The 15,058-nt window shown below is 46.0% G+C and overlaps 1 pseudogene; it reads left to right on the forward strand.

The window, feature by feature from the left end:
- LOC142853018 (charged multivesicular body protein 1a-like) overlaps positions 1 to 13,736 on the forward strand; it is a 54,919-nt pseudogene extending 41,183 nt beyond the window's left edge.
- The last annotated feature ends 1,322 nt before the right edge of the window (positions 13,737 to 15,058 follow it).

Raw genomic sequence — 15,058 nt, forward strand, 5'->3', positions numbered from 1 at the left:
GGGAAAGGTGGTGAAGGGTCAGTACAAAGTCCAGTTAGCTTTATTTTGGGTCTTTGCTGTAGTTTTATAAGCAGATTTTTTTGACTTCCTCAAAGTTGGAAACATTATTGGTGGTTTTCTCTTGTTTACCAAATAGTTAATAAATTGGAGGAGACTAGGAAAAAGGCCTGAACAAGGGGAGATATGGAGTAGGAGCCGTGTTAACCTCTAGTGATGGTTGACAGCATCACAGGCGTGTGTAAGATGTTCATCTGTAAGTGTGTGTGCATGTGAGCGCGCGCGCGCGCGTGTGTGTGTGTGTGTGTGCATGTGAGCGCGCACGTGTGTGTGTGCATGTGAGCACGCGCGTGTGTGTGTGCATGTGAGCGCGCGCGTGTGTGTGTGTGTGTGTGCATGTGAGCGTGTGTGTGTGTGTGCATGTGAGCGTGTGTGTGTGTGTGCATGTGAGCGTGTGTGTGTGCATGTGAGCGCGCGCGCGCGTGTGTGTGTGCATGTGAGCGCGCGCGCGTGTGTGTGTGTGTGTGCATGTGAGCACGCGCGTGTGTGTGTGCATGTGAGCGCGCGCGCGTGTGTGTGTGTGTGTGTGCATGTGAGCGTGTGTGTGTGTGTGCATGTGAGCGTGTGTGTGTGTATGTGTGTTTGTGTGTGTGTGAGCGTGTGTGTGTGTGTGTGTGCATGTGAGCGTGTGTGTGTGTGTGTGTGCATGTGAGCGCGCGCGTGTGTGTGTGTGTGTGTGTGTGTGTGAGGGGCGGGGACAGGTAGATATTGGTTGACTTTTTATTAGACTACCAGCACTGCGCTGTCTTGTGGTAAGTCCAAGGCCCTCCCCACTCCATCCAGGCTTAGGAAGGTGAGCATCCAAATAGACTAGGATCCCAAAAAGCCAGTATATGCACTAGAGACAAATCCCAATAGTTTTAAGTCACTTGCTATGCTGGTACTCAGAAAGAAAAGTAAGAACTCTTAACTGATGCACCATCTCTTCTCCCCCCCCCCACCTGTATTTTAATTGATACGTACTGGACATTGTACTATATTAGGGTCTGGTACCCATCAGACAAGCATTCTAGCGCTGTCTACACTCTAAGTTCCGCTTTTACTTTTCACATTTGATACAGGGTTTAATAAGGTTTCTAGGTTGGTCCTAAATCCATACTGCAACCTGGCCTTTGGACTTGGAATCTTCTTGCTTTAGCCTCCCGAGGAGCTGGCATTATAAGCCAGCGCCTTTAGGTCCATCTTAAATTTCTTTTTCATACCATTGTTCTTTGGGCATGAGAACACTGGCTGAACTAATCTACACCTCCATGAGACCCAGGTGTCCCACCTTGTGACTAGGAAAGTTCCATCTGGCTAACCAGGCCAGTCCCTGGTACCGTGCCTGTGGGGATGAGGGAGGGAAATCCATGAGTCAGTCTTCTTTTCCTGTGTCCAATGGTCACAGTCCATGTGCGTTCCTCCTGGAGCTGTTGATTTGTGGGATTTATACTGTTTTTGGTGGGGGGAGATTGGGTAATTTTTGTAACAGTGATCGACTTTCCATGTGCTGGTGGCTCCCCAGAAACTGAAGAAGTGATGGAAAGACTCAAGGCTCAGTTATCCTCTTTTTAAAAGGGTGATTCTTGATGGGGTGGGCTGAGAAGATATTTCAACCAGGACCAAACCAGCTGTTTGTCTTCAAATGTTAGGGCCTGCTTCATCCTCACAGGCAAGGAAGGATATGAAACACATTCTGTACTTGCCTAGATTTCCTTTCTCTTTTTCATGGGTAACCTGTTTTCTTATTAAAGCAGGGCTTTTGTGTATGTGTGTTGCTAAGTCAATCACGTCTATTTCTGATTTCACTTTCATGTGAAACAATATCCTGCATTTGTTCTCTTAGATTCTTCTGTAACTTACTTAACTTCGTCTCAAAGCACAGAGGACTTTGTTATGGGAGTATTTTCTTGTCTATCATTGAGTCAGGACCCTGAACACAAGAGAAAAATGACTTCCGTTTGTGCCAACTCTGGGACCTCTTACTAGGGATGAGTTATAGTGACTTCCCCATGTTTAAGGCTAACGTTTTGCATGCAGTTCCTCATTCCAGCCTCCACCCTGTAGCGTGTTTGAGTTCAGCCTCTGGAGGACACATCAGTGATAAAAACCTAAAAGCAACTTTTCTCTTCTTTGTCTACAGACAATGCCATCATGAAGGGATTTCTCTTCAGGGTGGAATTATTGTGCCTGTGCATTGACGATGAAGGCAATAAAAATTGTTAGGAAGGAGCTACCTACCTACCATTTTCCTGGCTTAAGAAGGTATCCTATAGACAATACTCTTGCCCTGCAGGTTTGCTCTGGCTCTATCACACACCCTGAAGTTTGGATGTGATCTGGTTTTCAGTTCCTTTTCACCACTTCAGTGTCTTGATGCATGAGAAGCATGCACATGCCGGCCCCTCCCCAGGCACACAGACCTCAGAACCTATTAATATGATCGGAATCAGGATAGTTTTAACCTACTTTCTTCCTGGGTTCTCAATCTTCCATTAAAGACCAATTTTCCTTGCATAAATTGTCTAATATCTTCGTGAAAACATTGCATCTAGAGTTCACCTTTCCTCATATAACCGTGCAGGGTAGCCAAATGGTCACATGTTTATCCAATGCAGGGAACTGCACAGAGTCATTTGAATTTTAATCTTCTGAGTCCTTTCCGTTCCCTTTAAAAATCTAAAGAGAGGAAACTTCCTTATCTCTGCCAAAGAACAACATTTGAATTTTTATTTCAAGAATACACTGTTCGTTTTGAAAATGAATCTGCTCAAAACACTCCCATGGTGCTTTGGAAGAGAACGACAAAAGCATTATGACCAACAGAATGACTGTCTTTAGAAGCCCAGTGATGAGAACAGTCTAAACAAAAGCTGGGGGAACTGAGAGCTAGTTAGAAGGAGGCTGGCCCAGCCACTGAGGCCTCTTAGTTCCCTTTTTGCAAAACAAAAAAATGAATTTCAAATCAACTTCCCAACATTTGATATGGATATTTAAAAATAATCTGTAATTATGAAATACCAGGGTTTGAGTTTTATGAAAAGCATGACATTGCCCAATAAACCTTCAGGTGCAGTTAATGAAATGAGATCAGTGGCTTTTCCTTAGCAAAGTCACCTGTTGCCAAGCCTGACAACCTGGATTTGACCCCGGGGACCCATCCACAGGGTATAAGAAGGGAGTCAGCTTTACAGTTGTCCTCTGACCTCCACGTCAGAGCTGTGGGACCTGTGACCCCCCCCCATAGGAATAAATAAATCTAATAAAAGCAAACGAATGATCTTCTTGGAAGATATATAATGTGTGCTTTTTAGATTTTATTTCTAGAATACCAGGCATAACATACCGTAATGAGTAAAGGAACAGTGAAGCAGAGGTTAAGGAACAGAGTAGAGTCTGTGCAGTGGTAGGAGACTCCATACTTTCTGTCATAAATCTTATCTCCTCCCTTCCACACCCTTAAGACAGATTTTTTTTTTTTTTTTAAGATTTGAAATAAGACATAGAAGCAGGGGCAGAGTGGAAAGGGGCTGGGGACATGATGTCCACATTGGGACTAAACTTCTAGGACCATGGACGCTGTGCTGATCTGGCAGCAGAAGGGAGTTCAGGGGAGCAGTGGGGCTCTTTGACAGATGTTCTCACAGCTGGCTTTGCTTTGGAACTTTGGGGATACAAATATTCTCAATCCACTCATCTCAAATTGTGTCTACTCCAGCGATGTCACTGGCCCCTTCTGAAATGAGGTTAAATCTTGATGCTCAGGTGTACCTGTCTTGAGGCAGCCCTGGTCTCTGCAACGAATGATTTCAGATGTGACCAAAGGCTCACACAGTATCAGCACATCTGGCCACTGCAGAGAAAAGAAAGAAAATGGCTCTCAGCTCGCAGATGACTTGGGGGTTTAGCTGCTGTGATACCAGTGTGTGAGAGACCCAATCTATAGCAAGCCTTCCAAGTTGTGTCCTTCAGGAAATGGAGTTAGAGTCAGATCCAAGAAGAGCGAGAGACTTAAGAGGAAGCAGATTTCTTAAACCTTTGATTAGTTTCGGTTACAGCTTCTCTTGCTGTAGTGAGTACTGGCTGCATTTTATTGCTCGTAGGATGAATTGTCTTTTCAAAGCCTCAGAAGGATTGAAACCAGAAAGCATGTGTCTTTGTTACTGTTCTATTGCTGTGAAAAGACACTATGACCTAGGCAACTTATAAAAGATAGCATTTAGGCTGGGCAGTGGTGATGCATGCCTTTAATCCCAGCACCGGGGGGGGGGGCAGAGACAGGTGGACCTCTGTGAGTTCAAGGCCAGCTTGGTCTATGGAGCGAGTTCCAGGACAGGTTCCAAAGCTACAGAGAAACTCTGTATTGAAGCCCCCTCCCTCTTAAACAAAACAAAAGATAGTATTTACTTGGGATCTTGTTTACAGTTTCAGAGGGTGAGTCCTCAATCATCACAGTGGGAAGTAGATAGCAGACAGCCAGACCTGGGGCTGGAGTATTAGCTGATCCACAATCAGGAGGCAGGGGTCAGGGGAGGGAGAAAGGCACGGACTTTGTAACCTCAAATCCCACCTCCAGTGACGCACCTCCTCCAATAAAGCTATACCTTCTCATCCTTCCCAAACAGTTCCACCAACTTGGGACCAAGGGTTCCAATATGTGAACCTATGGGGATTGTTCACCTTCAAACCACCACAGCACGTCTGCTTTAAAGAGACTTTGGCTTCCACGCTTTGCCATGTGTGCTGCTGCCTTTGTCACAGTGGATCTCAGATGGTGAGTCCACTCTCTGTTCTGTGAGTCCATCATCCTTTCTGTGAGTCCACCATCCTTTCTGTGAGCCAACCATTCATTCTATGAGTCTGCTATCCTTTCTGTGAGTCCACTCTCTGTTCTGTGAGTCCATCATCCGTTCTGAGTCCACCATCCTTTCTGTGAGTCCACCATCCTTTCTGTGAGCCAACCATTCATTCTATGAGTCTGCTATCCTTTCTGTGAGTACACTCTCTGTTCTGTGAGTCCAACATCCATTCTCTGAGTCCACCATCTGTTCTGTGAGTCCCCCCATCAATCCTGTGAGTTTCTCATCCATTCTGGTGAGTCCCCCACCCATTCTGTGAGTCTCCCATCCATTGTTCGAGTTCACTATCCATTCTGTGAGCCCACCAGTCAGTCCTCTCCCTCTTTCTGACTTTACATTGGCCACCCTTCCCAGGATGGAGTTCTTAGGTACAGAGAAGAGCATTTTATTCTCATTCTGCCCAGTTCAGCTGCATAGTCTCTTTCAAAGTGGAAACAAAACCAGAGCACCCTCCTGGAGCTGTAGTTCTGAGTCCCATCACCGTTTATTTATTTCAGATGAGACATCACCACAAATTTTTTTAATCGTGTTTTGAGACAGAAGTTCACTCTGTATCCCAGGCTAGCCTTGACCCTTACCCACTGCTGCTGTCGTGCCATGACCAGGGCTAGAGTTCATGATGATGAGGAAGCATGGCATGGTGGAGGATCAGAAGCTGGCTGAGCACGTTTCCTTCCACACACAGGAGCAGAGTGCTGGAAACACAGCATGTACTATAATCCAGGCCTCCTCTCCTGCTTTGATGATTTAAAATGACTAAATTTTTATATGCTTCTATAATTATTCCTTACTAAATACATTCATTCCAATATCATAAGGGACGCCTCATCTGTTGCCTTTTGAGACATTTTTTTATAACCAAAGCAAAGGATGGTCTCACACTCTCCTTTCTTTTCAATAACTTTCATTTCTCATATAACAATTACTGAATATTTTTACAAATGAAATATATACTTAATTGAAGCCTGTATCATGCTCTAGAATATACTCACATGTGGTAGAATTATGAACAGAAGTCATATTTTTAAAAATATAGTTTTAATTATACGTGTGCATGTATATGTGTGCATGCACTTGTGTGTGCTTCCACATGTGAGCGCAAGGGCCTGTGAGAACCAGAGGCATAGGATGCCCCTGGCACTGGAGTTACAGGCAATTATGAACCTTCTAATGTGGGTAGCCGGCATGGGTGCTAAGGAACTGAACTCAAGTCCTCTGTAAGAGTAGTAAGTTCTCTAAACCACTGAACTATCTCCAGCTTCTAGAAGTTTAATTTTTTTATGGTTTGAATTACCATTTAAAATGTAGAATTGTAAAATAATAGGACTCCACAAAGGGAAAAATCCTCAAAATCCTTAATTATTTTTTAAGGAGCAGACATTTCGGGGGTACAGCTAAATGATTAAATATGTCCCCGGCATGCTTGAGGCTCCGGGTTGATCTCCAGCAAACCCCTTCCAAAGTAAAAAAACAAGCAGAAAAGAGTCACCCCCAACACTTTTCATTTTTCATGGGTCAGAGATGGTATCTGTTAGGAAGAACAAAGCAGAGGAGCCAGTTTGAGACATGATGTTGGAGCGCAAAGTCAATGTGACAGAGAAGGCACGGCAGAAAGCCAGCAGGAAGGGCTCTTAAGAATACGGGTCAAGCCGAGAAAGCAATGGCATGGAAAATGAGAGCAATCCGACAGAAAACGTACGGGGGTAAATCAGAGTAAATGAAACTTCTGATGTGAGAGGCAAAGGCTTGCCTGTGCTCCTTAAATGTCCTTAAGCCAGAGAGACATATATAACCAGAGAGATTCTGTTTAACGTTTCAAACTGAGATGAGAAAGAAAATAGCTTCTGACATTACAGAGAGCAACATGGCTTTTTCCTCCACTGACTCAAAAGACAAAAATGAAATGAAAAAAAATCTAGCATGTGGAAGGAAAACTTCGTATGATTAAAGAATTTATGAAAATTAAGAAAAATGTACTTTAGAGGAGAGGCAATGGAGAAATATTGTTAGGAAAGCCAGGTTTCAGGATATGAATCAGGAGTGCAATCTATTTTGGATTTGGAAACAGAGAGGTTACGGCAGGAACTCCCTGAAGGGTGTCCTGGCTTATTGACTCAGGAAATTTTCTCCCTTTCTGCGTCAGGAAACAGATCCTCACTGTGACCGCTCTCCCCACTCTTCTGACAGACTTCTTGATATATCTGGTAACTACATAAAATGTATTCTGTGCTTTTCGGTTTCCAGCATTTGTTAAGAATGTGACGACAGAGAACAGGGCAGGACATTGGGTAATGAGCCCTTTTGAACAAAAGCCTTTATGCTTCCACAGAAGCAGAATTGTGTAGAACTCCCCAATGGCCCTCTGGTTGCCCAAGAATCTCAGTCTGGGGGCATCTTATATTAAACGAATGGAGTCACTTTTGACATCATACAATAGCTGATATTCTTAGTCACCGACTCTTGTTTAAAGACACTCCATTCTGAGTCTGTGCAAGAAGTAACTATCCTTTGAGCAGTCATATCGTACATATAAATATTGCCTGCAAGGAAATTGACTACACAGTTGTGATCTTGGCAGCGTGGAGGAATGAAAATCACAGAAAATCTTTCACTGTGCCAATCTTCCCATTCTCGTAGGTGAAACACATTTGTGCTACCTCAGTCATTGCCACCATCATCATCAGATCATGCTACTGCATGTTTTCCCCATCTTCAGTCTTATCTTGGTCTTATTTTCTGTATAGTTCTCTACTTCTGTTTTGCAGCACAACCTTCAGAAAATAAAGATCTTGTCATAGTTATGTTTTTGGTAACTTGACACAAACATTTGAGAAATTGCCTACATCAGACTGGCCCATTGTCATGTGTTGGGGGCGGTTTGTAATTTGCTATTTTATGTAGGAGGGCACAGCCTACTATGGGTGGTACCATCCCTATGCTGTATGGCCTCGCTGTATAAGAGAGGTGGCTGAGCAAGCCAGAGAGGTAAGCCTGCAGTGCTCCACTGTGGCTCCCCTTTCAAGGTCCTGCGTCGGCTTTTCTTACGTGATGGACTGTGAAATGAAACCAATCTCTTTCTTCCCCAAGTTTGTTTTGGTCAGTGTTTTATCTCAGTGCCAGAAAAGTAAATCTAGGATGTTATTGTCTTTAGTTATAATGGGAAATATATCTGTGCTTTCTTTTTCTTCCTTCATGTATTTGCCTCTTTAAAAGCTTAATAAAAATTACATGTGTGGGCAGTGGTGGCATACGCCTTTAATCCTAGCACTTGGGAGGCAGATGCAGGTGGATCTCTGAGTTCGAGGCCAGCCTAGACTACAAGAGCTAGTTCCAGGACAGGCACCAAGTACAGAGAAACCTTGTCTCGAAAACAAACAAACAAACAAACAAAAAAACTACATGTGATAATTTTGGGTGGACCAGGAAGATATAAAATCTAATTTTGAGACCAACTATAATCACACCCTCATAAGTTCAGCAGTGACAAAATCCACCAGTTTGTACCATTGCTTCTGTAGGACTGAAGACCCGCAGTGTGAGCTGGGAGGTGGGGTGAGTGCTCTATTGCAGGGGGCCAGGGAACTCTCAACTTTGTGTTCCCTGTTGTTCTCAGGATCTAGTTTTGCCAGAACCTCCCACCATTACAATCCTTGGATTCATATGGGTTTATTTATATTTTATTTATCTTGGATACTGGTGGAAAACTTTAATTTGTCTTGTTTTCTTATCAGCCACACTATTAGCAAGGCTGGAGATTTCTGTGACAGATTCTAGCTGGAGGCGGAGTTTCAGAGCCAATGGCTGCCTAGTTCAATAGCAGGTGAGCAAAACTTCAGTCGTTCTGAAGACAACCAGGCCGGCCCATTGTATGTTGGAGCTAAAGCCCTCTGTGAGGGAACTGGGTGTGTTGTGAACATTTGAAAAAAGCCAGAGCTGAGGTAGTTTTCCTCTCCTCCCTTCACCTGACAAGATTTAAGGCTGACAACCCATCCCTAACATATTTACCTTTCATTTGCAGAAGGCTTTTTATTTTCCACTTAAATCAAAAACTGAGCTCATGATGTGGGCCCGTGATAAGCACGCTGTAAGCAAACAGTTGTAAAATGAAGATGCATTGAGTTGAGATGAATCTGACTGCATTTTATAAGCGCCAGGAAGCCTTTCAGCATGAATCATCACCGTAGAGTAAGGCATCAAGATGAAGAGTCTCCCTAGGTTTTCAGAAGTGTGGTACTCTGTAAGCTTAAGGTCACAGAGACAAGGGACTTAGCGTAAGAGTGTTTCCCTGTAAATCAATGAAGCTGAAGCATATATACATATGTATACACACATATACGTGGGAGCTAAAGTAGAGAATAAACTATGAGAAGTCTAAGGGGAGAAGGAAGGGGAATAGGAGAGGGCAGCGGGGTCCATGGGCAGGAAGCAGGAGGAAAGGATGTTGGAGACAGCTGTGGGAAGGGTGGTAGGGGAGGGCAAATGAGCACCAAGTGTAATCACGCACACGTGTAAAAGTGCCACAGCCCAGCCCATTACTCTCTTGGCTAACTATCTCCACCCCACAAACAAAACTCCAAACCATGTAAACTCCCCATTTACCCTGGAGTTTGTTAAGTCTAACCTAGCTTTCAGGTCTTCGTTGACACAGCAATGGTTGAGAAACTCATTATGTATCTCTCTAAGAAGAGTTTTTTCTTTTTGTTATCTTAATTATTTCTCTTGTATGAGATTTTCCATATTTTTTTTTACAAGACTATGTACATGTCAATCCATGGTCCAAACTGCCGAAATTCTTAAGATAGACATTTTTCATTCTTAAGACTCTGGGCTAATGAAAAAAAAAACCAGCTGGGCTTGGGAATGCTTTTCTACACTTTTTGGCAGCTTTCTGGGTACTAGTGAGGCTGTGGAGTGCAGCTTGGCACTTACCTTCTATTGTCCAGCCTGTGGCACACATTGGTACCATTTAAGGCAATAATTGCCAAGAAGTGTTAGGTCACTAGGAAGAAGAAAGAAAATCTGTTTTGGGGGCACAAGATGGCTAAGTGGGTAAAGACTCTAGCCAAACAAACCTGGTGACCTGTGTTTGATCCTTGGAGCCCGTGTAGAAGGTGAGCTGTGGTAACACACATCCCTATCCCTTCTGTGGGGAGATGGGAGGTGGCGACGGGAACTGTTGCCTGCTGGTTAGCTCGTGTGGACTGTGAAACACAGCTGCAGAACCTCCACAGAGCAGAAGGTGACAGCCACCTCCGGACAGCTGACCTCTGATCTCACAGGAATGGCTGAACACACACATCTGAGCACACACAACACAACATACATGTAACATAATGAATGAACAAAAAATGAAAGAAAATCCCTTTTTAAGACAATTTCAACCTTTGATTTTCTCTTTTTAGGCAGGTTTTTCCCTCTGAAGTCTGAAGCCTCAAACTTAAAATCTTGCCTTGGCCTCCCGTGTTCTGGAATTGCAAGCGTGCACCACAACGCCTACTGAATTTAATTTTGCATTTAGTGCTGGAGTGAGGAAAAAATTAACCTTTTTACCTTCCTTACCATTGTGTAATATATGTTGTGACCTGAAACAAAGACTGGATTTTCCTGCTATTAAGCTGTATCACTACAGTGTTAAGAAAAAAGAGGGGAGACAAGCTTCTTGTTTGGCATCTTTCTTTCTTTTCTTGCCCAAGGCCAAGTTTCCATCTAAATGAATGACCATTAGGGTCAGACCCATGCAACAGTAGCTCCATTAAAGGGAACTGTGAGCGGTAGTAGCTAGCATTGCTCTGCAGCGGTGTGACTGAAGGGTTTCCTGAAAACACCTCAAGTTGACTGCAGGCCAGCCCTCGATGACCATGCCGAAGTGCACGTAACTGCTCTCTCTCCAGCTTGTGACCTGACCCATTCTATCATGTACTCACTGTCCTCTTCCACATGGCGTTTCACCACCAGGGAGAAGGGCTGCTACTGATTGCTTTGGGCATCTTGCTTTCGTTGAGTCTAGAATTCCAGGCGATATCCATGGACCACATAGCACTGAGTTGTTCCCCATCAAGCGTGTCACTTTCCTCCTGTAGGTGGAACAAATGATCATACATCCAGAGAGGGAATCAGCACGGATTTCTTATTGCACAGGCCGAGAGGTCAGAGTTCTGAAGTTTCATAAGCTATGATGAGGGTGTTCACATAGCTAGGTTCTTTCCGGGGGCTCTTGAGGGACAGTCTATTTTCTTACATTTGCTAGCTTTGAGAGGCAGCTATTCTTCAGCTGTGTTGGAATATTCACGGCCTGCTGTGGTCAGATAGCGGGGCTCTGGTGGAGACCTATTTCCCTGGCTGTTACTCATTGTGTTCTTTGCGTGAGCCCCACGGCGTCTCTATTTCATCTTGACTTAAGGTCAGAGATTCAAGTCTGTTCTTGTTCCTCAAGGCCGATTAACAGGATGTTTGGCCAAAGGTGTGGTTACTAGATGTTTTGAGAATTAAGGAGGTGACTATGCTTATTTGTTCTTTGAGCCATGGTAAGGAAGTCTGTAGACCTCCCCTTTTTGCTTTGGGTATAAAGGGGGTATGAGAAATAAATTTGGGGCTGCTGTAGTATTTATTAACAGCCCTCCCCATTTTATCTTCTGTTCTCTCTCTCTCTCTCTCTCTCTCTCTCTCTCTCTCTCTCTCTCTCTCTCTCTCTCTCTCTCCTTACTCCCTATTCAGGTACCATTTGGCAGGTCTGCTGGCCCCGACAATTCTGCTGGTGTCTTGGCACCTGGGTTTTGGGATGACTAAAGGTGCTGATTTTTGGATTTGTCTTTGTTGGGTGGATGTTTTGTTGTTTGGTTTCTGTTTCCTCTCTGGATTTTTGGGGAATGTGGCAGCTGTGTGTTGCCCATTTTCTTGGCTTGTTCAGCTGATGTGTTGACAGGGAAAACCTGCTGGTGTTGGAGGCTGGGATACTGGAATGAGTTGGGGGGTAAAAAGGTTTGAGGGGAGTGTCTTTGTGATTCCTTGGGGATGGGGACAATAAAGAAGGGGAGACCATAGCAGATTTATAGCTACAGAGCTGGGGATGAAACTGGGGGAGGGGAGGTTGGATCTCAGGAGCAGAAGGAGGTGTCTCTGTGTGTGTATGTGTGCGTGTGCGTGTGTGTGTGTGTGTGTGTGTGTGTGTGTGGTGTGCATGGGGCCTCTGAGACTTCTTTGAAGAATAATTTGTAGGGAGATTACCTGTGTTTGGCTCTAAGACTTTTTACTTAACAATTCACGTGCTTTGGATTGCTTTAGCACTGTTCACTAATGTGGGTTACCTCTGTTCAAACACCTTTTAAAATGTAAAATTCTGTTTTTAATTAGTTTACAAGCAATCAGTGTTTCATCAGGTTTCCTTATGAGTACCCCTTTAGTTCTGGTTGATCTACTTCTACCCCTCCTTTCCTTTTCCACCTGTCCCCATATCTGCTGAAATCTTCTTTAGCTTCCAGAGTTCTCTGTTCTTTCATATGATGTGCATTTTACTGTCCTCTCTCATTACACTTTCTTCTTGGATTGCAAGAGCATAACTTTCCAAGTCGCTCCCCCATATACACTTCATTTTGATTCAAGGCTTTTGATTCAAGGCTTTTGATTCAAGGAGCTCTGTTCTCAATACAACTCACCTCTGGAAACTGTAAAACAAAACAAATATACGATTTTTGTGTTCGAGTGCAGTTTTTAATCCATCAGGATTTTAGTGATAAAAAAATCGTGTTCAATTTTATTATGAAGCTCCGTTCTTTTTTTCTTTTTATGTCTCACTCAGTTGCTTTTTCTTGGGTGGAATGTATTTCATTGCCCCTGGCTTTGGGTTTTCCAGCACAAATTTTCCTGAATCAGTAGCATGTGACTGGAGATAAAAGAATATCAGTTCTGTACCCAGGCTTCAGGGAACTGAATCCATGTCTTGGATTATCCGCTGGTTCAAGGAAGATGAGAAGCGTGAGGAGCAGACTGAAGTCTCCTGAAGCAGAGCCGTCCACCCACTCACTCACACCCAGCTGTGACCATCAGATTGCTGACTGGAAGGGAGAAATGTCAACCGCACTGATGATCCCGAGTGTGCTGTGTCAGGAATGTATTCAATAGTAACGCAGCCTACAGCAAGGAGCAGGGCCAGTTCTCTTGCTGTCAGGGCCTTGGGTCCGGCTCACCCACACTCGCACCACCAGGGCCAGCTGACTGTCTTTCCCAGGCAAGGTGCAGGACCCTCTCTCTAGATTGCTGTCGCAGGCTTATGAGGGGGCAGGCAGGGTCAGCTCTTCTGTTCCAATCCCCTCAGGGCTGGTTCACCTGTGTCCTGACCACAGGTCTAGCTCTAGTGTGCCGCTCTGGCATGGTGCAGGGTCGACTCTCCTGCACCTGGTGCTGCAGCTGGTGAGTGACAAGGCTGGTTGACCACGCCCCCGGGGGGCAGCTCTCTTGCCTGCGGCGGGTAGTCAGAGGCTGGAGGGGGAGGACACCTTTTCCTCAGCTAAGCCGCCACATGGAAGATGAGGGGCGGGGGACGGTCAGCTCTGCTGTTCTTATGCCCTCAGCTCTGGCTCACCTCTGTCCCTGACAACAGGTTCCGGTCTAGTGTGCTGCCCAGGTGAGGTACAGGCTCCTGTAAGTGGGGTCATCTTTCCTGATTGCTGGGGCCGCTCTCCTGCCGCAGGATCCATCAAGGGGCGGAGCCTGCTATCACTGAGGGGTGGGTTTAGCTCAGCACAGCCGTCGGATTTCAACATAGTTTGTTCCTATGACCCCTGTGGGGATTTGGGCCATGGACATCAGCGCAGACCCCAGCCACAGAAGGACAGCGGACCCTGAGCCAGGGCTCAGGCATCACCATGGCCCTGCTGGCAGCACAGTCCATCTAGATCAGTAAGGCCCTGGTAGCCCTGGTAGTTGCATGGGTCTCGAACACAAACATGGTTTCAGGGGCCTGACCGTTTCGCAGGCATCCACGTGAGCCTCTGTGGTGATGGAGGCTATGAACATCAACTCATACCCTGGTTGCTATGGAGCAGCAGACCCAGATAGGATCCTCAGGCTACAGCCCTGCCCTGGATGATACCATGGCCCTCGGTGATGATGCAAGCCACTCAGGTCAGCCATGCAGACACCCACATGAGCACAGATTGTGACCTAGACCCTGGGCATCTGTGTGGCCTCCGGTGGCAACATGGGCCACCAGACATGAACACAGACATTGGCTGTGGCAGGACCGTGGACCCAAACAAGGTCCTAGGCCATAACCAGGACTCAGATGTCACCATGCCCACAGGCTGCCCTGTCCAGCTTGGCCCTCATAGCACCGTGGTCCTCGGAAACCAATGTGGCTCCAGGTGGCTGCCCAGACTTCTGGCATTGGCATGGACTTTAATGACATCAGGAGCCACCGACATTAATTCAGACCCCGACTGCTGTAGGGCCACGGACCCACACATGACCCTCAGCAGCAGCTCTGAACTGGGTGACACCATGGCCCCAGGTGACAGTGACAGCCACTCAGCTCGGAATGGTCCTGGCTGTGGCATAGCCCTCAGAGACTAACATGGGCCATGGGACATCCACACAGACCCCAGGTATGGTGGGACAACAGACCCAGGCAGCAACCCAGACCCGGATGTCACCGTGGCCCAGGTGGAAGTGCAGGTGACTCAGGTAGGTACGGCCCCCAGGGCAGCCTGGCCCTCAGGCACCAACCTCGGACACCTGACTCCAGCAGCACAGCCCTCTGTGGTGATGGGAGCCGCAGATGCCATCTCATGCCCCCTCATCTGCTTCAGGGCCTTAGACCAAGATTGGCTCTTGCCGATTGTCCAGGCCTGGAAATGACCCTGAACATAGGTGGTTAGCAGGCCATTTACATTAGCCTGTTCTTCACCTCCCTCATACATTCAGATCTGCCTCTCTCCCTAGCCCACGAACCACTCCACTTCTCTCTCTCTTCCCCCGCCACACCCTGGACCCGCTCACCACAATGGTGTCTGACTGCCTGGCACCCTAGGTTGTGGGTGGCACTTGGTTAAGACCTGTCCTGCCAGCCACATGGCATGGTGGTGAGCTGTGGCTTTTTCTGTGTTGCGGCCCGGAGCTCTTGTTGTTTGGAAGCAGGATTTCTCTGAGTAGCCTTGACTGTCTTGGAA

This window comes from Microtus pennsylvanicus, chromosome 6 (genome assembly GCF_037038515.1).
Source record: "Microtus pennsylvanicus isolate mMicPen1 chromosome 6, mMicPen1.hap1, whole genome shotgun sequence".
NCBI lineage: Eukaryota > Metazoa > Chordata > Mammalia > Rodentia > Cricetidae > Microtus > Microtus pennsylvanicus.